At 44.8% G+C, this 24,908-nt stretch overlaps 1 protein-coding gene and 1 long non-coding RNA gene across 5 annotated transcripts in view; one reads left to right on the top strand and one right to left on the bottom strand.

Annotated features, from left to right (window-relative positions):
* MKLN1 (muskelin 1) overlaps window positions 1-8,028 on the bottom strand; it is a 376,139-nt gene extending 368,111 nt beyond the window's left edge. The window contains exon 1 of the mRNA XM_031012932.3: window positions 7,826-8,028. The gene's annotated coding sequence lies outside the window, so the exon portion shown is untranslated. The remainder of the gene's footprint in view (window positions 1-7,825) is intronic.
* Window positions 8,029-8,033: 5 nt separating this feature from the next.
* Window positions 8,034-24,908, top strand: part of LOC101134595 (uncharacterized) — a 228,163-nt gene continuing 211,288 nt past the window's right edge. For 3 of the 4 annotated variants that reach the window (XR_008681281.2, XR_008681282.2, XR_008681283.2), the window contains exons 1-2: window positions 8,034-8,305; window positions 9,240-10,323. This is a non-coding gene — a long non-coding RNA (uncharacterized lncRNA). Of the gene's footprint in view, window positions 8,306-9,239; window positions 10,324-11,551; window positions 11,874-24,908 lie in introns of those variants that run through there. The other variant, XR_010134505.1, reaches the window with a different exon arrangement.

Here is a 24,908-nt window from a genome sequence, read left to right as displayed (position 1 = left end):
CCAGCCATGTGAAGATGCGTTTGCTTCCCCTTTGCCTTCCTCCATTATTGTAAGTTTCCTGAGATCTCTCCAGCTATGCTTCCTGTACAGCTCCACAGAACCATGTGCCGATTAAAGCTCTTTTCTTTATAAATTACCCAGTCCCACATATGTCTTTATAACAGTGCGAGAACAGACTAATACAGAAAATTGATACCAGAATTGGGGTATTGCTATAAAGATATACAAAAATGTGGAAACAACTTTGGAACTGGGTAACGGGGCAGAGGTTGGAACACTTTGGAGGGCTTAGAAGAAGACAGGAAGATGAGGGAAAGTTTGGAACTTCCTAGACACTTGTTGAATGGTTGTGACCAAAATGCTGATAGTGACATGGACAGTGAAGTCCTGGCTGAGGTGGTCTCAGATGGAGATGAGGAACTTATTGGGAACTGGAGTAAAGGTCACTCTTGCTATGCTTTAGGAAAGACATTGGTGGCATTATGCCCCTGCTCTCAAGATCTATGAAACTTTGAACTTCAGAGACATGATGTAGGGTATTTGGCAGAAAACTTTTCTTTTCTTTTTTCTTTTTTTTTTTTTGAGAGGGAGTCTTGCTCTGTCTCCCAGGCCGGAGGGCAGTGGCGTGATCTCAGCTCACTGCAAGCTCTGCCTCCTGGGTTCACGCCATTCTCTTGCCTCAGCCTCCCGAGTAGCTGGGACTACAGGCGCCCACCGCCACACCTGGCTAGTTTTTTTTTGTTTTTTGTTTTTTTGTATTTTTAGTAGAGATGGGGTTTCACTGTGTTAGCCAGGATGGTCTCGATCTTCTGACCTCGTGATCCGCCCGCCTTGGCCTCCCAAAGTGCTGGGATTACAGGCCTGAACCACAACGCCCAGCCTCTTTCACATAATTTATTTAACCACTTCTCTATTGATGGCTGTTTTCAGTCTTTAACTACTACTATAAATTGTGCTTCAGTCCTAGAAAAGGTCCTAGAAAAGTCATCCTCCAATACCTGTGTGAGTATATCTATTGGATAAATATACAAAAGTAGAATTGCCAGGGTAAAGGCTTTGTACATTTAAAAATTTGATAAATGTTGCCAGATTGCCCTCCATAGACTTGATACCCACTTTCACTCCCACTGACAGTATAAGAAAGTGCCTGCTTCCCAGACTGGCCAGCCAAGTATGTTATTAAACTTTTTTATTTTTGTCAACGTGACAGTAAAAAATAGATGTCACTGCAGTTGTGATGCACATGCCTTTTATTATTACATATTTTAAGATCCATTTGTATTTCTTTGACTACAATCTGTTTGTCATACCCTTTACCCAATTTTCCAGAGTTTTAAAGGTTTTTTTTTTTATGGATTTGTGGGAGTACTCTGATTTCTTCTTAAATAGTTTAATTTCCATGTTCTATCAGATATCCTAGTATCTTTTCAAAGTAATGATTTAGTCAATTTTTTTATTCTAATAATAAGTAATCATCAAGGGCTAACTCCATTACAAGAGAGTGCATATGTAGAATGTGTGAATTGATTTGCAGAAGTCTTCAATTCCTGAAAATAATTTCAAGAGACTGCCTTATGCCTTTACCTATTCCATTTCGTTTCATTTTCCTAACAGCCTTGTGAGGCATATAGTATTGTTAACTACAAAGTGACGCTCAGAGAATATAAACGTCCAGGATCACACAGCTGGTAACTCTTCCACTTCCAAAATCTTAAAATCCTAGTAATCATCACCACTAGCCATTCCAATTACACTGAGACTGATTCTTGATGTCTCTAATTTCTAATAAATGGTTGCTCTTCTCCTTTTCCTACTACAAACATCCAATGAATATATATATATATTCATTATATAGTCCCACCACCATGCCCGACTAATTTTTTGTCTTTTTAGTGGAGACGGGGTTTCACCATGTTAGTCAGGATGGTCTCGATCTCCTGACCTCATGATCTGCCCGCCTCGGCATCCCAAAGTGCTGGGGTTACAGGCGTGAGCCACCGTGCCCGGCCCTAATTAATATTTTTTAAGTGCCTGATATATGCCAGTAATCTTCACAAGGTTTGCATTTTAGAGGAGTTTTCAACCATATGTGATAAAAACAAATAGAAATAAAGTTCCATTACTATGAAAAAAAAATATATAGGATGGTTGGAAACGTGGAGAGAGAAGGACACTTCAGGTGGAGTGGTCAGGGAGGGCTTCTTTGAGGAGGTGACATATAAGCAAAGATCAGAATGACCAAAAGAGTATTCCAGGAAAAGGAAGTATATAGGGTAAATCCTATAATACAAGAGCAAATTCAACAAGTTTGAGGAAGAGAAATAAGGCTGGTGTCACTGCAGTGGTGGAGAGTGGTGGGAGATGAGGTTGAAGAGGTGGTCGGGGATGCCGTACAGGGCTCCACGGGCCCTGCATGGAGGAGGAGTCTGGACTTTATCACAAGTGCCATCAGCAGACATGGAGGGATTCTAAGATGAGAAATCACATGATCTGATTTATGTCTTAAGACTTATGATTTATGAAACTCTAGCTGTGCTGTGGCGAATGAGGACAAGAGCAGAAGCAGGAAAACCATTTAGAAAGCTATTACAAGAGCACAGAAGAGGGATGATGATGGTTTGTATTAGGGTGGTAGCAGTGGAGACCGAAAGAGACATTTTGGAAATGTTTTGGAGGTAAAGTTGACCTGAATTCTGAGGACTGTGAAAACGGAGGAAAAGAGAAGAATCAAGAATATCTACATGCTTTTTGTGTTGAGCAATTGGTGGATGGTAATGCCATTTAATTTGAAGCCTGAGAGAATAAAGAATTCTATTAGTGTAGTATTTCCTTCTTTCCTTGTGCAGCCTTAAGCTTGCAGACCATGGATTACACCACTCTCTTTCCAATACTTTTATTTTCCTTCCCTACTTGCCCTTTAGTCCTTCTTATATAAAAGAACTTCATCTATCTGCATCCTCTACTCTTATCCTGTCTTCAACTCACTGCAGTTTGGCTACTATCCCCATTTTACTAATAAACTCCTTCTTGCCAAACACAACAGTGACCTCCTTACTAAATCCAAAAACTTCAGTCCTCTTTTTCTTTGCTTTGCTTTTTTTTTTTTTTTCTTGAGATAGAGTCTTGCTCTGTTGCCCAGGCTGGAGTGCAGTTGTGCAATTTCAGCTCATCACAACCTCTGCCTCCTGGGTTCAAGAGATTCTTGTGTCTCAGCCTCCTGAGTAGCTGGGACTACAGGTGTGTGCCACTACGCCCGGCTAATTTTAGTAGAGACGGGGTTTTGCCATATTGGCCAGGCTGGTCTTGAACTCCTAACCTCAGGTGATTCGCTCACCTCGGCCTTCCAAAGTGCTGGGATTACAGGTGTGAGCCACTGCAGCTGGCCACAATCCTCTTTTTCTTGACTTCTAGCTGGCATTTAATACTGCTGATGTTTCCTCTCCTGGCTCCTCTGAAACTACTTGTTCCTGGTCCTCCTACCTCTTGGGATATTTTTCCCCTGTATTTTTTCTTTCCTCACTTTTTAAATATCAGGGTTTTCATAGGGTTCCAAAGTAGATCCTCTTCTTTCCTTTCTCTATGCCTTCTCTTGGGGATTTCATCTACTTCCATGAACTATTCCTTATTCTGATGACTCCAGCATAGATCTCTCTCCTGAGTTCTAGACTTCCCTGTTCAATTATGTAGTAGACAGCTTCACTTTGATATTCTATGGACACTTCAACTCAACATGTTGAAAACTAAACTAATTACCTTCACTCCACAACCTGCTTTTCCTCCTGAGGTCCTTATCTTGGACCTCAGGATATATCTGCAGGATATAATGGGAGCAGATTTATGACTTATGAAAATGGAAGGATAGCATTGATGGAGGATACCATCAATAATCAAATTCTGTTGGTTCTATGTCCTCAATATATCTTAAACCCTTTCAATGCTTCCTCTCTCCATGTCCATTCTTGCTACCTTAGTTTAGACATGCATCATTCTTTCTTTCTTATAATGTGATATGGTTTGGCTCTGTGTCCCATCTCAAACTGTTAGCCCCACGTGCTGAGGGAGGGACCTGGTGGGAGGTGACTGGATCATGGGGGCAGTTCCCTCCATGCTGTTCTCATGATAGTGAGGGAGTTCTCATGAGATCTGATGGTTTTAAAAGTGTCAGTTTCCCCCGCAAGCTCTCTCTCTCCTGCCGCCTTGTGAAGGTGCCTGCTTCCCCTTCGCCTTCCACCATGATTGTAGGTTTCCCCAGGCCGGAGCACAGTGGCATGATCTCTGCTCATTGCAACCTCTGCTTCTGTGGTTCAAGTGATCCTCCGAGGAGCTGGGACTACAGGTGTGTGCCACCAGGCCTGGCTAATTTTTTTTTTTTTTTTTTTGTATTTTTGTAGAGACAGAGTTTCACCATGTTGCCCAGGCTGGTCTCAAACTCTTGAGCTCAAGCAATCTGCCCACCTCAACCTCCCAAACTGCTGGGATTACAGTAGTGTGCCACTGCACCCAGCTGAGAGATCTTTCTAAAATGAACATTTGATCAGTTCACTATGCCCCTTAAAATTCATCAGTGGTTCTCTACTGGCCTTAGAATAAGTTCAAACTTTTTAGGATGACATACTCAACCATGCTAATCTTTCTGGATTTCTCCTTCAGGACTTCTGCCATGCATTTATACAATGTATTTATTTAGAACCTACTTGCCAGGCTCTGTTCTTCACCCTCAACTCTGCGCACAGCTTTTTCCCTAAGGTCTTTACACATAGTACTTTCTTTGCTTGGAATATCTTTCCCTGTAACCTGCCCACTTGTCTGGCTTACTTCTACTTATCCTTCAGAACGCATCTCAAGATTCACCTTGTGTGGTTAGAGACCCTATGCGTGGTCAGGGTTAGGCACCATTCTTATGAGCTCCCCTGTTGATATCATCTCACTGTTGTGTGATCAACTGTATATTCTTCTTTGTTCTCATGATACTATAATGTCCTTCAGAGCAGAAACTGTGTCTTATTCATCTTTGTATTCCCAGCACCCAGCACAGTACCTGACACACAGCAAGCACTCAATAATGAATAAAGTGGCAGAGTTGGGTTTCAAAGTCAGGTCTTTTCTCTCTGGCACAAATCTCACATTTCTTCATGCTACTTCTCAATACTGTGAATCTGAAAAATTCCAAGAGCTGAGCTAGGTCTATTTTTGCCTAGCACTAATTAAAACACAGGCAAATAGATTATTATTAGTTCCATGAGGATTCAGTTGATTATTTTTTTGTACACCCCTTCCTCCATCATTCCACCACTTTGATCATCAGAGTACTTAGGATTACCTATATCTAAAATGACTGAAAGGCTAGGCATGGTTGAGTGCACCTGTAGCCCCAGCTACTCAGGAAGCTGAGGTGGGAGGCTTGCTTGAGCCCAGGAGTTGGAGGCCAGCCTGGGTAACACAGTGACACGTTGTCGTAATAAATAAGTAAGTAGACTGAAAGAACTTTCTCTATACTTTTATATCCTTTTGTAACTCTTATCCTGTTGCTTCCATAATACCACTGAGGCAGGGAGAGACTAAGTACATGGGGAGCAAGGTAAATTTTATTTTTCTGTCAACAGACACTAAAAATGGATACATCAATAGAAAATCATTTCCCATCATTTCCCTCAAGGTTCCTATGGATAGATATTAAAGGTTCAGTGCTTAAATTTAACATTGCAAAATCCAGCTAAAATTGAAATTTTTAGATAGTGAGTTCAATCTCATCACAGAAGTTTGTAAATGGGAGGAACCTTAGAAATCCTTTAGTCCAGCACTTTCATTTAAGCTTCCACGAAGAAACTGACATAAGACCTATAATGGCTCACTCAAGGTCATCCAGGCTATCGATGCCATTATACATCTTTTTCAAAGGGCTTTATTTTCCATCTAAACAAATTATCTACATCAGAATCCACCTATTTACACAGGGCTTATCTTTCTGATATTGCCTTTGCAATATCCTTGTTATAAAGAGGAAGGAACTGAAAACAAACAAAACAAAACAAGGTTGTCTTGTCCAGGGACATAGAGGAATTGGTAAAAAAGATAATTAGTATACAAAGTGATGGGGTTTCCTATTTGTAGTGTAGCCTTGTAGTCACACTCTGTTCTCTGAATGCCACAATGCTAACCCAAACTTACTTGTCCTTCCTGGGCCTGGATTCCATTCAATTTTATGCCTTATTTAGTCTAAATGATTTCCCCAGCTTCAACATGTATTTATTTATTTATTTATGCGTTTCATTTTAGAAGTATACTTAAATCTACTCTTTACTCGAGTTTGTCTTAGTTCTAGTGCTGAGGAATGAAGATTCTGGGTAAAAGAAATCAAGATGATGTTTTTTTTTCCTAGGCTTTACATTTCAAGGATGGTTTCTCAAATGGCAACTGGCAGTCTACTCCTCAAATGACGACGTTTTCCACAGGAATTACAATTTAATTGGAATATTTTGTTTTCAATGGGAAGCAAAGATTTCTTTCCAAGAGGATCAGTTTGATAATGTTTTACCAGCTAGTGCTACGAGACCAAATATAAACCAGTTCTGAGAAACAGGAAGTGAACTGACTGGTCTAGTCTGAGTGTCCCTGGCAGTGACGCAAATACAGAAATCAAATTAGGAAAACAAGATATGTGGGTGTGAGGCAATCGATAATAATCCAGGATGCTACAACATAAGCAAGAACGCCTTTAACCCGATGCCATTCATTTTAATAACACCCTGAGCAGTTTGATTTCCACGGAACACGCTGGTGATTAGAGAGCAGCAGGAGCTTGGGTTCCCTAGCAACAGCATGTGCTTTTGAGACAGTCATTAGCCTTTCAGTTAATCCCATCAACCCCTTACCTCTAAATGTATGACTGACATAAAAAAAAAATGATGTTTTAGAAAGTGCTTTGAAATTTCCAGGAGTGCAATGGAAGGGAATAATCATAATTAAAAAGTTGTCTGGAGAACTACACTCTAGTGAAGGAAGTAATGTTCCTACGTGCCCAGCCTGTCCGTATATTTCCCTGCTCTCAGTTGTAGGTTTCTGAATCCCCTGTGGCAAAGGGCAAGAGAGGTGAAATTGTTCAGAGTTTCAGGCAGTCTTCTCACCTAAAGTGAGTAGTATTGCAATGTCTCTTGGAATCATGGCTCTGAAGATGAGGAGAGGAGCGGGATGGGCACTTTGTGTGGTGAGGAGGCTGGCTGCAGGTAGGCTGGGAGGGAATGTCACACATAGTTTTCTTTCTCCTTTAAGCCGAATGAGGTACGCTGGTCAAAGGAACTTGGGGAAGGAGGATGGTGAGGGGAATGAAGTTCGTCTTCCTATTCATTGTTTTGTTGCACCAGAGGCTGTTTGTCCAAGGCCACTGGCCAAGAGCATTATTTTCGTGGCTAAAGTGAGGTTGGGCAAGTTTCCCATCCCTTTCACTAGTTTTAAACAAGACAACCCAGAAAGCGCAGCAAGGCTCTGGGAATATGATGTGGGTTGGCTTTTCCTACTCAGCTGCACCTTAAAGCGCCAGGCCGATGGGCTGATACTTCTCAAACCCTGAATCATTGCCTCCAGCTCTGTCCTGGGTTCAGGATGCACCACTCCACCCTCTGTGTAGCTTGGGTCAACTTCGGGGCGTCACTCCAATAGTAATTATTGCTGCGTTTGGCTGGACATCCTTATTACGGCCTGGGTCCCTCTCAGCTGGAAACTGGGCTCCTTCAGTTTGGCTGGGGTGACTTCTAGCACTTCCCGCCGCCCCACCTTACCCCCCTGCGCGCTCCCTTCCCAAGGCGACCACCTGCACCGCCCCACTTACCATCTGCCCCGCGGGGAGGGCCCCCCGGGCTAGCGGAGCCCTCCCTGCTCCCGGGCGGCTCTGGAGGAGCTCGGTGTTTGCCTCTAGCCCTTCGCTACCGGAGGATCAGGTTCCTCCCCTCCTCCCCCTCCAGCTCCGGCCGCCGCCGCCGCCGCCGCCGCCGCCGCCGCCTCCTTCTTGCATGACACAGCAGAACCGCAGCTGCTGCAGCAATTCCAAGCCATCCGCCCAGGAAGCGCCGCAACCGGGACTCGGGAGGGGCGGAGGGGGCGAGGCAGAGGCCACGGCCCCAGGGGATCCTTGGCCCCACTGTGCACCACACACTCCTTTCCCAGCCCAGGGGCACGCGAACAAAATGAGGCTCAAGCTGACCAGGCCGAGCCGGAGGAACGCTGGGGCTTGGCAGCAGAAGGGATGGGACCAGAGAGAAGGGTGTGGAGGAGACCCCAGTGAGGGCCAGGACATTTCAGGTAAAGAGAGGTAAGAAGAGGCCCAGAAGTCAAGGGCCAGACTGTGAAGGTGATTAGAGGTCAAAGAGAGGTAAGGAGGTAGAATTGCAAAGAAGAGAGGCCGAGCTGGGAAGGGCATGGGGGTGGGGGTAGCTGCAGGGGAGGGTGGGGGGTACAGTCTTTGGGGAGGCCCGAGCTGAGCCCCCAGGCAGAAAAGGGGCTGAGTTGGGAGGCAAGGGAGGTAGGAGGAAAGGGATGAAAAGAATTAGGCATGAGATAGGAAGGTAGAACTTGGGAGAGATATTATAGAATTAGAAGGGTTGGAATGGAGCTCATTCATCATGGCTGATGAAGTAAACTGATGAGGTGGAGAGAGACACAGTCAAGGCAAGGCCAAACGAAAAGATCTTCCATCCCACTCTTCAGTTTCTTGCGAAGTTTTTCTTGATTCCGCCAATCCACACAGTTTCCCTTATAAAATGGAAAAGCATGAACTAAAAAACCCAGAAATAGCTATCTGGCTTAGATTTACAGGATAAAATCTCCATGTCTGTAAAAACTTTAAGGCAGAAATTTGGGATTTATGGTACAAACCCTTTAAGGGACTGTGAGTCAGTAATACCCACAGCACTCAGCATTGTGAGTCTCCACACATCCCTGGACTTGAGTAAGTCTTTCCAAGTGTTTGTTAATGGTACGAATGATGACAAAATTAGTGGTTCAAAAATATTAAAGTGCACATGCTTTTTGCTTTCTCTATGTATACAGAGATTACATATATGTATACTTTCTAGCGTCTAGCAAGTATGGTATGGCTAGGGATAATTATGTTTTTCTGATTATTTTGTTTCCCATCAAACACCCCACGAATTTTACAGCAGACCGCCTTCTTGTCACCATTTGAAAGAATGTGGTCAGAAAAGTAATGCAAAAACTGCCACTTTGGTTTTGTCTGTACCTTCCAGGTCATATCTCCGTACCTCACTTCCTGACACAAACAAGTTTTCACTGTTGTCAGCAACAAAGCCCTAATATAGCTGCGGAAGAGAAAAACTGCATTGCATTTTGCCTCCTGCAAGCATCATCAACAGTTACTGGAGGAACGTAATTCCAGAAAGCTTGAAAGCCGTGGTGATGGTAATTATGTATCAAATGCCTGGTTCTATTTCTGTTATTATTGTTTTGTCATTTCTGTTTTCCCAGCGATCTGACTGAACTCGCAGAGGGACAAATCCAGTTTTTCTTTTTGACTTTTGTCAAACTGAATCAGGCCTGATAGAAAACTCATTGCTCTCCGGGGAAACAAAGTAGGAGCCACGAAATGTCATTTTAACAGAGCGTGGGTTTGGTGACTGTAGGAAAGGATTTGAGGACGCTCCTTCTGTTCGGCTTCCTATGTCATGAGCACAGGCTCCACGCACGCACAGACACCACGGCTCCCGGATGCTGTGGCTCCCCGATCTGGGCTCCTGCAGCGCCAGAAGCCCCTCCGGGATGCTTCGAGGGGCTCCCGGTGGGTGGAGGTACGGACGCCGCTGCGGCCGCCGCCGCCAGTCCTGCTGCTGTTGTTGCTGCTGCAGTCACGTGGGAGCCCCTTTAAGTTTCCATAGAGAGGCCTCTCTGGTGTCACATGATGGACATGATATAATGAAACAACATTGTGGAGAGGAAAGCATTAGGGGAGCCCACGGCTACAAAAACAAGTGAGTGAGAAGAGGTGGGAGGAAGAGAAACTACGCCACCTCCCCTGCAGCCGAGTGCACGCAGCAGCCTGGCGTGACAAGTGGGCGACGCCGGGGGGCAGGGAGCCGGGGTCCTTGGCCCTGGCCGGGGACCCCACCGCCCACCGCGCGGAGGACAACTTTTAGCCGGCAGCCCCGACCAGCGCGGCACCTGTCTCCGGAGTCTCCACCGCTCCTCCCGATTCATCCCAGGGAAATTCTCAAGAATACGCTCTACAAATCTACGTGCGCATCATTTTCACCTCGCGTCGCGCCCGGGAGGAAGGAACGAGGCAAGGAGCTAAAGCAGCGTGCGTTCAGCCCTGGGGTAAGTTCGTCGGGTGGGGAAGCCGGTCCCGCAGGACTTTGGGATGGGAATTTTGCTCTCCTTTGCGATCTCAGGGCGTGAAGAAGGCGTCCCCTCCGCTCCCGGCGGGGCTGATCGGCTGGCTAGTCAATTTCCCCTTAGCACGCCCCGTGCGCCCACCCTCGCTCAGCCCGGGGCCCCCTCGCCGTCCCCCGGAAGGGGTCTGCGGTTCCTGGCCAGGACGTTCGGAAGGCGAGCGGGGGAAGGTAGGGCTGTCGCGGGAACCCGGCTTGTGAGAGCGATTTCGCCATGTTTGTGTTGCTAAGAGCACTTTTTCCCCTTTGCTGTGGCTTGATGCCACATGGCTCCTCCGGAGCTGCTGCCGGGCTGAGAGAGTTTTTTTTTTTTTTTTTCAATGTCCGCATTCCAGCTAATGTTGCGCAGATAAAATTCAAACTTGAGGTAAACAGAAGAAGAGGAGGAGGAGGAGGAGGAGGAGGGGAGGGGGGAGGAAGGGGGGACTGTTTCCATTTCGAGATCCCACCTCTTCCCTCCGCGCAGCCCAACATCCCGAACCTAGAGACAACTCTTGCCTTTCTCCCACGTCCCCCACCTTTGCTGTCAACAAGAAATAAGGGCGGGGGGGGGGGGTGGTTGGAGGTAGGGGGTGGCGTGCTTATTAATTAGAAAGGACGCGGTGTCTCGGTTCTCCACTGGAATCAGCAACTCCCTGGAACTCGGGCCTCTGGCCCCGTCCCTCTTTTCTCCGGCAGGGACGCAGGATGCCTTGGTGCACTCTAGAGACGGGGACCGGAGGGTGCAGCGCGCCTGGGTGGGGCGAAGGGCGCCGGTCTCCTCACGCCCTCTGACTTTAGGATACCAGACAGTGTCTCTTCAACCCCACCCCAGGCGCAGGTTTCCAGAAGGCGGGGTGGGTGGGGCCCCCGATTTCCAGAAGGCGAGTTACCTAGCAGGTGTGTGGGGTGGGCATTGCTATTCGGTAAGTCTGTTGCATGGGGTAGGATGACATGGGGAGCTTAAAAGCTTTAAAGCCAGCGCAAAGGTAGAGCTGCGTCTGCTGTTTTTGTTTTGCTTTTTTTTCCTGTGTCTGTGGCAAATTAAGGAGAAAAATCAAGACGTTCCCTTCAGTCCTCCCTCGGTGTTAACGTCTGCTCCAGCTCGCAGCCCGCTGCTGGGTGAGTGGCGACATCAGGGCGAGGGTGAGCTTCGTCACGGGGAAAGCTGGAGGCTCCTGACAGCTCGTAGCCGTCCTCCCCTCGCCCCGCCCTAGGCGGAAGGTGTGGGTTGGGTGGTCCGAGGAGGGTGACGTCCAAGGTGGGGTGGGCACAGGCTCGGGATCCCTCGCAGCGCTAGGGGCCGCAGCCCCGGTCGCCGGGGAGTGCCGTGGCAGGGAGGCGGTAGCCACGTGAGGGGTCTGCGGAAGCGCCGGAGCTGAAAGCTGGGGGCGAAGTGCGTAGCAGAGTCGTGACGGGGGTGACACGCAGCAGCCGGAGGCGGCGGGCCGCCGGAGCCGGGCGCCTCCCACGCAGGGCCGGCGTTCCCCGCCGCGGGTGGGTGCACACTCGCCGGCCCTCTCCCAGGAGACCGTTTCCGGGAGCGGGCGCTGGCGGGGCGGGGCCGGGGCGGTAAACAGGGTGGTGCCCTCTGCCCTCCCGCCCCTGGCCTGCCGGGGCGCGCGGCCGGCGGCGCCCGGGGCGGCGGAGGCGCGGTCGCGGCGCCGGGCAGCGGGGGCGCGCCCGCTCTCCGCCGCCCCCGCGCGCGCCCGCCGCCGCCCGGCCGGCCTCCTCTGTTTTTGTTTTGATGGAGCCCGCGTGCAGCTGTCGCGTGTCGAGTCACGTGCCGTGGGTGGGAGGGGGCCGGGGCGCGGGAGGCGAGGGCGCGGTGACACGGGCCGGGGGTGGGGGCCTGCGCCCGCGGAGGGCGCGCGAGGGGGCGTGTGGCCCCCGATGGAGCCCTGCCGCGCGGGTGCCCCGGCGCTGGCTGAGGGGCTTGACGCTTCTCGGCGAGCAGTGCTAGGTTTGTTGTCGCAGCGCTTCGGGGAGCCTAGTCCAGGAGAGAGGGCCTGCCTGCACTGCTCGGCTCAGAACTCGGACCTTACAGGTGGCGTGTACATCCCGCTGGACGGGTAGACACTTCTGTGTGCTCCTGGAGGCCGGCTGCGTGTAATAACCAACTGGAGTGCTTTAAGAAGGATTCTAACGCCCAGCCCAATCCCAGACCAATTGGACCCACATCCACGTAGGGCCTGGACAGTGTATTTTTAACCCCCTCTTCCCCATAAGTGATTTTGGTGCAGTGAGAATTTATAGAAGTAACCAGCTTGATGGAATAGCTACTTGTGAAATCATACCTATTTAGGGACAAAATAGTAAAAATAGCTAAAATAGCTAACACGTATTCATCTGTCACTCAGTGGGGTCTCTATGTGTCAGATACTGCGGCTCCCCAAACATGGATCTACTCGTAGAAGTACTGTTACCCCTATTTTATAGTTGGAGGAGGAGTGGAAGCTCGGAGTTAATCAGGGAGGACTACTGTGACTAGGACCTAGGGAGGTCGAGTTCAAAACCCCTACTTTCAACAGTCACATATGCCTCGTGGAAAATGTACCTTTGCCTAAGGGCCCCATGTTTGTGTGAATAGTAGTAATGTTTGCCTGAGGGCCAGCTTGTTTATGTGGGTACATTTCTACTGTTAAGATTTTTGTCTGAAAAGCTTTGCTTGTATAGGGGAGGAAAATCATTTGGTGATTCTTTAAGGCCTGTAGGCGACCTTTTCCAGAAGTTTATTGTGGATCAAGGAGAGAGGGGATCTCCGTAATTTGAAGTGAATAGGTTCTCTGGAAGTTTCTTGTTTTGTTTTTGAGACTTGAGCATTTGTATAATATGAAGGGGAGAGTCCGGAAGAGGCAGATATTTTCCAAGTATTTACATGAGCAACCACAAGAGTACTTTAGGTTGCTGGATGCGATACAGTTGTGGTGTGGTCACAGCTGGATGTACCCAGAGGTGCGGTACAGTACAGAGTAGCAGAAGTTCTGCCATTAGCATTTTGGAGAAAAAAAAAACAACTAGTCTGGAGTACAGAAACTTTGCTGTTACATCTCTTTTCTCCCCTTAATTTGTTTCATTTGTCTCCTGGTCAGATAAACTGTTGGTGGGACGTTTAGATGTGGGACTAGTCCATTTCATTAGTATTTTCTGTACAGAGATTCCAAAGAAAACTCATAGTAAACAGAGGTTTCTCCCTGAAAACAAATGATACTAGCTACAGTGTATTTGTGACCAGTATGTATTATTAAGAGGTACCATGTCACAAATAACTTTGTATTCCTGTTGATTGCTGTCAAATATTGTTACCTCTATGGCAGGCATGGGTATATTATTTAGCACACTTTAGGGATTGGTTTTCATATTACTTGCAGTTTTGATGAGGAAGGCTTATAGACCTACTCAGGCAAACCTGACTGGAACGTGAGTATCTGTGGTCTGGTGTGGAAATAGCTCTCTAGCCCCATCTCCCTCCTCCCATTGTCCACCCCCATCCTCCTTACCACGAAACACATTTTTCACCAGCATTGCCAAACCACTTGGGATTCCTGCGCATGGCTTTGCTTAGTTTGCTCTTCTGCTTCTTGGATACCTCCTTCAGGAAATGATCCCTGATTTCTCCTCAGAAACCATTTAAAAAATACCCTCCCTGCGTCATCTCTGCATTATATATATGCTTGTCTTATTGCATTATATCACAGCGTATCTCATTGTATTTGTTACATATTGGACACCACTGCTAAATTGGGCTCCTCAAAGGTGAGAATGGTGACTTGTCTATCTGCACATCCCTGGCACACAGTGAGCACTTAAGTTTATTGCACTGGTCGCAATTACATTTACTTCCATTTAAGTTGCATTATCTGTGTCGATGTTTTCCTGAATCACTCATCTTCATTCTGAACTGTCCTCACCTCCTTCTCTGCTGCTTGCTACCAGGCTAAAAACACAGCTGAAAGCACCCCAAGACAAAACTTACACAGAAAATACACAATAATAGTAACACATTATCAAAGAAGTAGGAAGGGGCAAAATATCAGTTTTTCACTTGTTTGCGAATTTCGTCCTTCACTGGCCGATTGGACGGTGTGAATTTTCTTGGTTACTAATATATGCTGGAGGAGATGCCCAAGGTTGTTTTTACTTTTCGATTTACTTGGGAAGGAAGAACTAGTACATTACCAGTGGACATGCTTTGATGTGCCATAACAGAGCACAGGTGCTTCATCACATTTCATTGCTGTAATTTTCAGATTGTGTATTACAGAGGTATTTGTAGAGCAGCACTGTCCCATAGAGCTTTTGGAGAGGATGGAAATGATTTATAAATTTGTGTTATCCAGTGTGGTAGCCACTAGCCACTTGTGCCTATTGAGCACATTAAGTGTGACTGACGAACTGAATTTCTTTTCTTTTCTTTTCTTTTTTTTTTTTTTTTTTGAGACGGTGTTGTTCTGTCACCAAGGCTGGAGTGCAGTGGTGCAATCTTGGCCCACTGCAACCTCTGCTTCCCAGGCTGAAGCGATCCTCCCACCTTAGCCCTCCCGAGTAGCTGGGATTACAGGGGTCTGCCACCATGCCTGGCTATTTTTGTGTTTTTAGTGGGGGTGGGATTTCGCCATGTTGCCCAGGCTGGTTTTGAACTCCTGGGCTCAAGCAATCTGCCCGCCTCGGCCTCCCAAAGTGCTGGGATTACAGGTGTGAGCCACTGCGCCTGGCCAGAATTGAATTTCTAATTGATAAATGTAAATAGCTGCTAATGGCTACTGTATTGGATGGCACAGTTACAGAAGATATGTCTGTAATTGACAGGTCATCATTTAGGCTAAGGTATTCTGCCTTTAAAAGTCTGCAGTCACAGAAGATATGTCCTGTAATTGACAGGTCATCATTTAGGCTAAGGTATTCTGCCTTTAAAAGTCTGCAGTCATCTTCTAGGGCTTAAGACCATGCTTCGCGTTCATAGATTATAAGGTGCTTAGTGGGTGATATTTTTGGCCTATGTGGGGCCTTCATATTATGGAGCATTCGTGTGTTCTGTGGCTTTTCATGTGTGTGTGGTCTTCCTTTTTCAGGAGCAGAGTAGAGTGATTATTAGTAATTACGATTATGAGTAATTATTTACAAATGGATGTGAGCCCTTGGCGTATACACTAAATGAAAGTCCTATGAGTTGAATCAGTACTTTTCTGAGATGCATTGTGAGGCGAAGGAACTGTGCTTGTCTTGCTGACCATTCATCTCCAAGGCCTAATATGCTACTTGACACCTATCAGTGCTCATAAATATGTTTTGAATGAATGAATGAATGTTCAATTAACTTAAGCCTTCCAGTTTAGCTTCAGAGGCTGTAACATGGAGCTGAGAAGAGAAGTAACGAGTAACTACACCAGTGGCTTTATAGTTCTTCCAAGGAACGCAGTCTCTCCAGGGGTACTATTGTTAGCTCTGTGACTCTGATTTCTTTTTGGTAAGATATGTAGCAGGAATTGTTACACTTATTTGATGACAGATTGAAAAATAAAGTCACAAGATTTGGTGCTCAGGTCATACAGAGAGAGTTGGAAGTATACATCAAATGGAAGTAGTTGTTTCTATTGCACTGTGCAGTCATCCATGATAACTTCTTTTTTTTTTTTTTTTTTTTTTTTTTGAGATGGAGTCTTGCTCTGTTGCCTAGGCTGGAGTGCAGTGGCACGATCTCAGCTCATTGCAGCCTCTGCCTCCCAGGTTCAAGAGATTCTCCTGCTTCAGCCTCCCTAGTAGCTGGGATTACAGGTGTGCGCCACCACGCCCGGCTAATTTTTGTATTTTTAATAGAGATGGGGTTTCACCACGTTGGTCAGGCTGGTCTCGAACTCCTGGCCTCAGGTGATCTGCCCACCTCGGCCTCCCAAAGTGCTGGGATTACAGGCGTGAGCCACGGCACCTGGCCCATGATAACTTCTTTGAGGAAATAAAATAAAATAAAATCATGCGCTGAACTATGTTAGAAAGTTTGGGTTGTAAAATCCAAGTTTGTTTGGTAACTGTGTATGTTAATGGAGTCTGAAAAAAGGACTGAAAATATTACCTCTAGTGTGGCAGGACATTGACAAAACAACTTAACCATGAGAAACAGGAATGGAAACATTTCTTTCTTCAGCTTCCAAATCTCATGTATTCTATGATTTTTTTTCTATGGTAATCCTAGCACCCAAGTTACAAGCTTGTCAAATGGGATATTTAAAATGTAAATAGAAAATGTTTAATTGTGTAGATAACCCCTACTAGGCTTTGAAAAAAATATATATATATATAGTATCAGACACATCAAACATCTGTTTAGAATAAGAGCACTAAGACCAAAAATTGTAGATTTTATTTCATGTAGTAGATCCTATATTGGGGGTTGATGATGTAGCCGAATATTGGGTTTAGTACCTTTAAGAGGCAATAAACATACTCTGCTATCTATACTATGCATCAGACTTAACCTACTTTGTGCTGCTATGTGTGTTTGGATTTTAGGCCTGTCTTCATCCACAACAGCTTGTTCCTAGGATAAATGTTGTGTTCCTATCATTCTGCCACTACATGTTCCACAAATGAAAAGTAATTTTATCATAGAGTAAGTCAAACACAATTGGAAATACAAATCTGTTGTCTTAAAAAAAAAAAGGCATAGAATACATTCCAAGATAAAATGGGAAGACTTCTCTTTTAAGCAATTCCTAGTCCTTTAGTCCTTACTTTTCAAATACCTTTGGTATGAACCTTTTGGGTGAGGCAAAAATATAAAAGCCCCCGAATCGAAAACAAAGTATCAACCACGTGTTCGTCAATTCCTGCCGTTGCCCTTGAAACCAAACCAAAACACGAGCATAACAAGACAAAACCCACCACTGCTAATAGCAACAAAAGTTAACCCAACCAACCACACAGAAAGAGCCTGTGAGATTTGAGTTGTCATTTTTGTAGCGAGGTCAATCATGTGAAGTCTTTTTTATTTAAAACATTTTTTATTTATCTTTTTCAAGACGGGGTCTGGAGTGCAGTGGCATAATCACGACTTACTGCAGCCTTAACCTCCTGGCCTCAAGCAATCTTCCCACCTCAGCCTCCCCAGGAGCTGGTACTACAGGCACATGCTACCGTGCCTGGCAAATTTGTGTTTTTTGTTTGTTTGTTTGTAGAGACAGTGTTTTGCTATGTTGCCCAGGGTTGACTTGAACTCCCAGGCTCCAGAGACCCACCCCCTCGGCCTCCCAAAGTGTTGGTTTACAGGCATGAGCCACTGCGCTCGGCCAAGTCTTCTTTTTTAGATATTAAATGTAAATTACTCATGACAAAAATACTTGCCTGTATCTGAGTAGATAGTAATGATATTAGAATTAATGCTACAAAAGATCAGGATGTATTTTTGCCTAGAAGATCCTATGGGACTACTTGGATTCAGGTATATAGTTTAAGAATCATTTTGAAGGTCGCTAACTTTTTCGAGTTTGAGGATGTTACTGGCTTCACTTCTTTCTCATCACTGGAGTGGTTGGATTGAACTTGTGGTTCTCAAACTTCGGTGTGTATCAGAATCACTGAAGAACACACATTATTGGGCTGCACCCCCGAGTTTCTGACTCAGAAGGTCTAGGGTGGGCCCACTAATGTATATTTCTTACAAGTTTCCAGGTAATGCTGACGTTGCTGGTCAGAGGGCCAAACTTTGAGAGCCATTGGGATAGACAGTATCTTCTAAAGTTCTGTGATTTTTTTTTTTTTTTGCCTGTTCCCCCCATCCCCATCACTTTTCAAGTTGAGCACTGATCACTGCTTGATTTCTAAAGGACTATGTCATTTAAAAATTGCTCTATGGCAGACTGAGTTGTAAAAGTTTAAAATAGATTAAATTAATTTTATTTTGAGAATTTCTTGAGAACTCCATATATTTCCCAAAAATAATGAGTCTGTTAAAACTCAGATTGGGTATTCCTACTTAGCTAAATTAGAAATCCCCAGTTAAAATATATTAAAGTATTTCCGATGTTACTAAATGACAAAACTATTTGCTACTCCTTAAACCTAAATGTTGTATTAAATCTAACCAAGTGCCTTTTATTTATTTAGAAATGGTCTCACTCTGTCACCCAGGCTGGAGTACAGTGGCACAGTCGTAGCTCATTGCAGTCTCAACTTCCTGGGCTCAAGTGATCCTCCCTCCTCAACCTCCTGAGTAGCTGGGACTGCAGATGTGTGCCACCACGCCCAGCTAAATAAAAAAAAATGTTTTTCTAGAGATGGGATCTTGCCTTGTTGCACAGGCTGGTCTCGAACTCCTGGGTTCAAGCCATCCTCCCGCCCCAGCCTCCCAAAGTGCTGGGATTACAGGAATGAGCTACTGTGCCTGACCTATTTAGTTTTAGAAATGGAGTCTCGCTGGATTGCCTAGACTGCCCTTGAACTCCTGGGCTCAACTAATCCCCCCAGCTCAGCCTTCTGAGTAGCTGGGACTACAGGTGCATGGCATGGCATGTGGTCTTCTCTTAATATGCAGCTACAGAGTACAATGCAGCACATTATATAGTTGTGGACTCACTAGATAAAATGATTTTCATGAGACAGTTTTTTTCTAGACAAAACTCCACGGATTTGGGTCCATAATAGACTGTGACAGCGTTAACTTGGACATTCCCTAAAGATAACAGCCTCACGGAAGAATCATGGTTGCGGGAAGGAAATGTCCATCGGGGCATGGATGAGTACATCAGGGCACAGTCATTCCTGATTTTGATGACCTTGGAGAACAGTGGTGGCTCTGTAGTTTCTAAATGAGGGGACTGTGGGGCTGGAATCTGATAGGAAAGGGAGTGGGGTTACTAGGAGACTTGTCTTCAAGCAGCCCTTTCATAGCAAGCACACCGTTCTTAGGGTGTATGTTTATGGGAGAGGGAAGATCTTGGGGAGGCGTTGGTGGAGATTCCAAGGCATTCTAAGAGGACAGGTGGCGCTCTGGAAGCATTCCATGTTAAACCAGACTCCCAGGTGCTGAGAATCAGATGGACTCAAGTTGAGTCGAAGTGAGGTTTGACAGTATATTCTAATATGACTAAATGTATTGGAGAGAAAAGAAAAGTTAAGACTTTGAGGAAAATATATATAACTTTACCTGAAAGCAGAGAAATAAAATAGAAGAAATTGGTGAGCAGGGAATGGGAAGACAAAAATGGAATGTTGTAAGTTTTTAAATGTCCTGAAACTTTTAAAAGACATATTAACTATGTCAAGATGAGTCAATAGCACAGGGTTCTTTGTTAGAAAATGATAAATGGATAAGTTTTCCTTTTTGTTTCTGGTGAATACTTCGCAATATCGCCAGGTGCTATTATTTGACTCATGTCAAATGCCTTTCCAAAGTTATGCCCAGAATTCATGCAATGCTTACATTTTTAGATTGCTTTATGATCGTTACCTTGTTTAAATCAAGTTTCTGGAAGGCACACATGACCGTTATTACTAGGCGTGCTTTATGGATTAGGAAACAAATCATTTGTATAGCGCAGACCACGAAGCTGGGTTGAGACCGTGAGACTTCTCTGCTTTTCACACTACCAGTTTTAGTTTTATCTTGAAATTGTATATTGTCTCACCACTTTTATAAGAGGATTGAGCCTTAAAATCTTAAGAGTTGATTTGGCATACGCGTAATTGATTTGAGACTATGTTTCATGGACCCAGCTTTAGATTTTGATCACCTCTTTCTCTTTGAAAAGAGCTACGTGTGATTTGCTACCCAGATCTGTACTCATTTCTTGACTCAAATATGTATCTGTGACATAATCTTCGTAGTTAAATCTGTGAAACTTTCAAATCCTTCAGACTTGACAGTGTGAGGCTGGGGTTGGCAGTCTGCTTAACAAGATGCTGGGACCACCTCTGAATTGGTGATTCAGGGAGCTGCTGTGTGATCCCCTCCTCCAGGCTTTCCTGGAGTTTGTCTCTGCCACTTCCTCAAGCCCTTTAAAAAGGCTCCTGTGCTTTAGAGAGTTAGGATGTTAATGACCGTTCTTTTTTCTTGTGCTTTATTAAGTACTAGTCTCATTAGACTAGTGCTTTATTAAGTACTAGTCTCATTAGACTAGTGCTTTATTAAGTACTAGTCTCATTAGACTAGTGCTTTATTAAGTACTAGTCTCATTAGACTAGTGCTTTATTAAGTACTAGTCTCATTAGACTAGTGCTTTATTAAGTACTAGTCTCATTAGACTAGTGCTTTATTAAGTACTAGTCTCATTAGACTAGTGCTTTATTAAGTACTAGTCTCATTAGACTAGTGCTTTATTAAGTACTAGTCTCATTAGACTAGTGCTTTATTAAGTACTAGTCTCATTAGACTAGTGCTTTATTAAGTACTAGTCTCATTAGACTAGTGCTTTATTAAGTACTAGTCTCATTAGACTAGTGCTTTATTAAGTACTAGTCTCATTAGACTAGTGCTTTATTAAGTACTAGTCTCATTAGACTAGTGCTTAAGTGGCAGTGTCTGCCTTTGCTGCTTAAGTGGCAGTGTCTGCCTTTGCCTTCTCCCATCTCTTTATGCTCCTTTCTTCCAACTTCTCACGTTTCTGTTTCTCGCATGGCCAGGTGTCCAGCATCCCATGCTGACTTGCGGTTGGCCAATCCCCTCCTCGTAGATTTCCTCCACATTTTCCTCTTCCTCCTTTTCCTGTGGGAAGTTCTTTTTCTGGGCTGTGGCTGGTCTTACGTAGTTCGGTGGAAAAAGTATTGAGGTAGTGTTAGATACTGTGCTGCACCTCCAGGAGTGTCCAATCTTTTGGCTTCCCTGGGTCACACTGGAAGAAGTACTGTCTTGGGCCACACGTAAAATACACGAACACTAACGATAGCTGATGAGCTAAAAAAAAAAAAAAAAAAAAAAAAATTGCAAAAAAAAAAATCTCATAGCGTTTTAAGAAAGTTTGTGAATTTGTGTTGAGCCACATTCAAAGCTGTCCTGGACCACATCTTGGACAAGCTTGCTTACAGTATTTCTGCTGGATTTCTGGTTCCAACTAGCTATGGAACCCTGTGAGAGATTTGAGTCTCCGCTCATCTGAAATGAGAGGTTGGATGGAGAAAGGTCTTTCCAGCCCTAAAATGCTGTGATTGAGATTATTCATACGGTGGTATGGTTGTAGACCCTCACAGGAAACTTCAGCATTTTGAAAGGTACCCAGTAATCAAGACTGGTCTCAGTGTAGGGGTGATGCCTTTGAGTCCCCAGGTAAAACGATCTTGGACTCCTTAAATTAGACTGCCTGCCTTGTGGCCGGCCCTCTTCTTCAGGAGTTAGGGATAGGTCAGGAGGGCACCCTTGTCTTTATTGTGATATCTACATTAGAATACCCAAATATTGAACCTGGATTACACTTTGGAAAAATTGCTGACACAGGTGTGAAATATTCTGCTGCTTTTCATCTCCATGAAGGAGGCAGTGGCCTTCTAAAGTCGTTCTTTCGGTGATGGTATTTAAACCACTAGGAGAGTTTCTGGGAACCAGCTTCATGCCTCTGTTAATTCTTATACAACTCATAAAAAATGCCACTTCAGATCTTTCTCTTGCAAAATTGTGCATGGCCTGTGACCGTAAGTGCTAGTGTCCTATTTCTAGGGACATTTTTGTTAGTACTGAATCTTTTTGTTATGTTCACCAAGCTACCTATCTGTCCATTGTCAAGGCCACTGACAGTTGTTTTGCTGTCTGCTTTTGTATTGATGTGTCATGCATTCATTGCACATATTGTTTATTTTTTAAAATCTGTGTTTATCTTTTTTGTTTGTTTCCAGAGAGATTAGTTATTGCTATGCTAAGAACATTTATTTAATCCTTTGTCCTTAGTGTCATTCATATTCCTTTAGCTATTCCTATTTTTTAGCTTTTTAGAACTTTATAATACCTACTTTTTATGGGCTCACTTCCAAAATAATTTGTGGTGACTCTTCTATTTTTAGCGCGTATTGCCTGAAAATTCAGGTATTTAATAGCAAATGAAAGTTTTTTTAAAAGTGCTGTTTATTTTGGATTTTATCTTTGAAATCTGTAGTTTGTTTTATGCCTCTTAGTTAGCTTACAAAAAGTTACTCTGCTTACACGTCTCTTATTTTTATGGAAAAAGATATAACATCCCCCTTTGTTCCCCCTTTTAAAGGGTTCTAAATTGAGATTCTTTCTGCTACTAATTTAATTCTTCTGAAAAAGAAACATAGGGGTTTGTTCTTTGCCATATATCTTTGTTACTGGCTAACAAGCAGTTTGGAACAAGGACTTTATAGACTTAATCAGTACCCTGTTTAGTCATTTCATATCATCTGCAGTATGTTTTTGAGATACATATTTTTTAAAAAAATAAAAGATCATTTGGGAATCTAAACAACAGAAATATCCAAACAACAGAATTGCTCTAAAGTTTTAAAAGTGATCATCTGTATGAGAAATCATGCCTTGCAATAACTGAAGAACATTTGCTCTTCTGTGGGAAACAGTGGCGGCACACCCTCGGCTCATTCTTGGTCTGAGTGGTCCAGCCGCTTACCCCAGAAAGCGGTCCTGCATTGTGGAGGGAAACCACAGTGGCTCCCGAGAATCCATTGGCAATGGATGCATTCTGACCACATTTATTGTTGTTTTTGGAGGGTAACAGTTGTTTTAAAGCACTGAACTGTAATTGCATAAATACTCATCTTACTTCCTAAAACGTGTTTTTTGATCATTGTGCTCTTTTGGAGTAAGAGCTGTAAGCTCTGGTAAGATTACTCCTCAGGAACATGTTGGGTCTTGGACATTGCAGGTCAGTCATCTAGGGCAGCGGTCTCCAATCTTTTTGGCACCAGGGACTGGTTTGTGGAAGATAATTTTTCCACGGATGGGTGGGGTGGGGGATGGTTTCAGGTTGATTCAAGCGCATTCCATTTATTGTGCACTTTATTTCTATTATTATTACATTGTCATATATAATGAAGTAATTATACAACTCACCATAATGTAGTATCAGTGGGAGCCCAGAGCTTGTTTTCCTGTAACTAGATGGTCCCATCTCGGAATGATGGGAGACAATGACAGGCCGTCAGGCATTAGACTCTCGTAAGGAAACCGCAGCCTAGATCCCTCGCATGCGCAGTTCACAGTAGGGTCGGTGCTCTTATGAGAATCCAATGCTGCTGCTGATCTGACAGGAGGCGGAGCTCAGGCGGTGATGCGAGTGATGGGGTGCGGCTGTAAATACAGATGAAGCTTTGCTTGCTAGTCCACTGCACACCTCCTGCTGCGTGGTCCAGTTCCTAACAGGCCACAGACCAGTACCCATCTGTAGCCCAGGACTTGGGGGCCCCTCATCTAGAGTATTCTGGACTGTGGACTCTGTGTTCCTTTTCATGCATTGGAATCTTCCTAGTCCTCAACAGGGAGTCTAGGAGCAGGCACAAGGAAACATGTCCCCTCTGGGTAAACTTTCTGTCCAAAATTAAACAAAACAAACAAAAAACCTGAATACGTCTGGAATCTATCTGAGTGTTTTGTGGATGCAGGCCCACCCTGGCCCTGGCATATCAGCAAGCCAGTTGTGGGCCATTCTTTTCCTCCCTGTTTATTGCCTTTTTTTCCTGCGTTCTTTACTCACTCAGTTTCCTTCCTTTTTTGTCTTTTTTGGTTCTTTTCCGTTTCTTCTCTTTTTCCTTTTACCTTCTTCCATTCCTTATATGGATAGCCTAGGAAACATCCTACACTTACCATAGGCATTTTTTTTAGCCTGATTAATGGCAGTCCAGAACTAAAGACAAATTTTACTCTGATATTATGGTCTGTAAAATCGCATGCTGGTGCAAATTATTTATTTGTTTGTTTGTTTGTTTGTTTTTTGAGACAGAGTTTCACTCTTGTGGCCCAGGCTGGAATGCAGTAGGATGATCTCGGCTCACTGCAACCTCTGCCTCCTGGGTTCAAGCAGTTCTTCTGCCTCAGCCTCCCAAGTAGCTGGGATTACAGGCATACACCACCACACCTGGCTAGTTTTATATTTTTAGTAGAGACGGGGTTTCACCATGTTGGCCAGGCTGGTCTCGAACTCCTGACCTCAGGTGATCCACCCGCCTTGGCCTCCCAAAGTGCTGGGATTACAGGCATGAGCCACCGTGCTCGGCCTGGAGTTTCACTCTTGTTGCCCAGGCTGGAATGCAGTGGGATAACCTTGGTTTACTGCAACCTCCACCTCCTGGGTTCAAGCAATTCTTCTGCGTCAGCCTCCCAAGTAGCTGGTATTACAGGCATGCACCACCACACCTGGCTAATTTTATATTTTTAGTAGAGACGGGGTTTTACCATGTTGGCCAGGCTGGTCTCTTGAACTTCTAACCTCAGGTGATCCACCCACCTCAGACTCCCATAGTGCTGGGATGACAGGTGTGAGCCACTGTGCCTGGCCCGGAGTTTCACTCTTGTTGCCCAGGCTGGAATGCAGTGGGATGATCTCGGTTCACTGCAGTCTCCACCTCCTGGGTTCAAGCAAT

This window comes from Gorilla gorilla, chromosome 6, assembly GCF_029281585.2.
Source record: "Gorilla gorilla gorilla isolate KB3781 chromosome 6, NHGRI_mGorGor1-v2.1_pri, whole genome shotgun sequence".
In the NCBI taxonomy this organism is placed as follows: Eukaryota; Metazoa; Chordata; class Mammalia; order Primates; family Hominidae; genus Gorilla; species Gorilla gorilla.
Note: the sequence above shows the minus strand (reverse complement) of the source record. Positions and strands in the feature narration are given on the sequence as shown.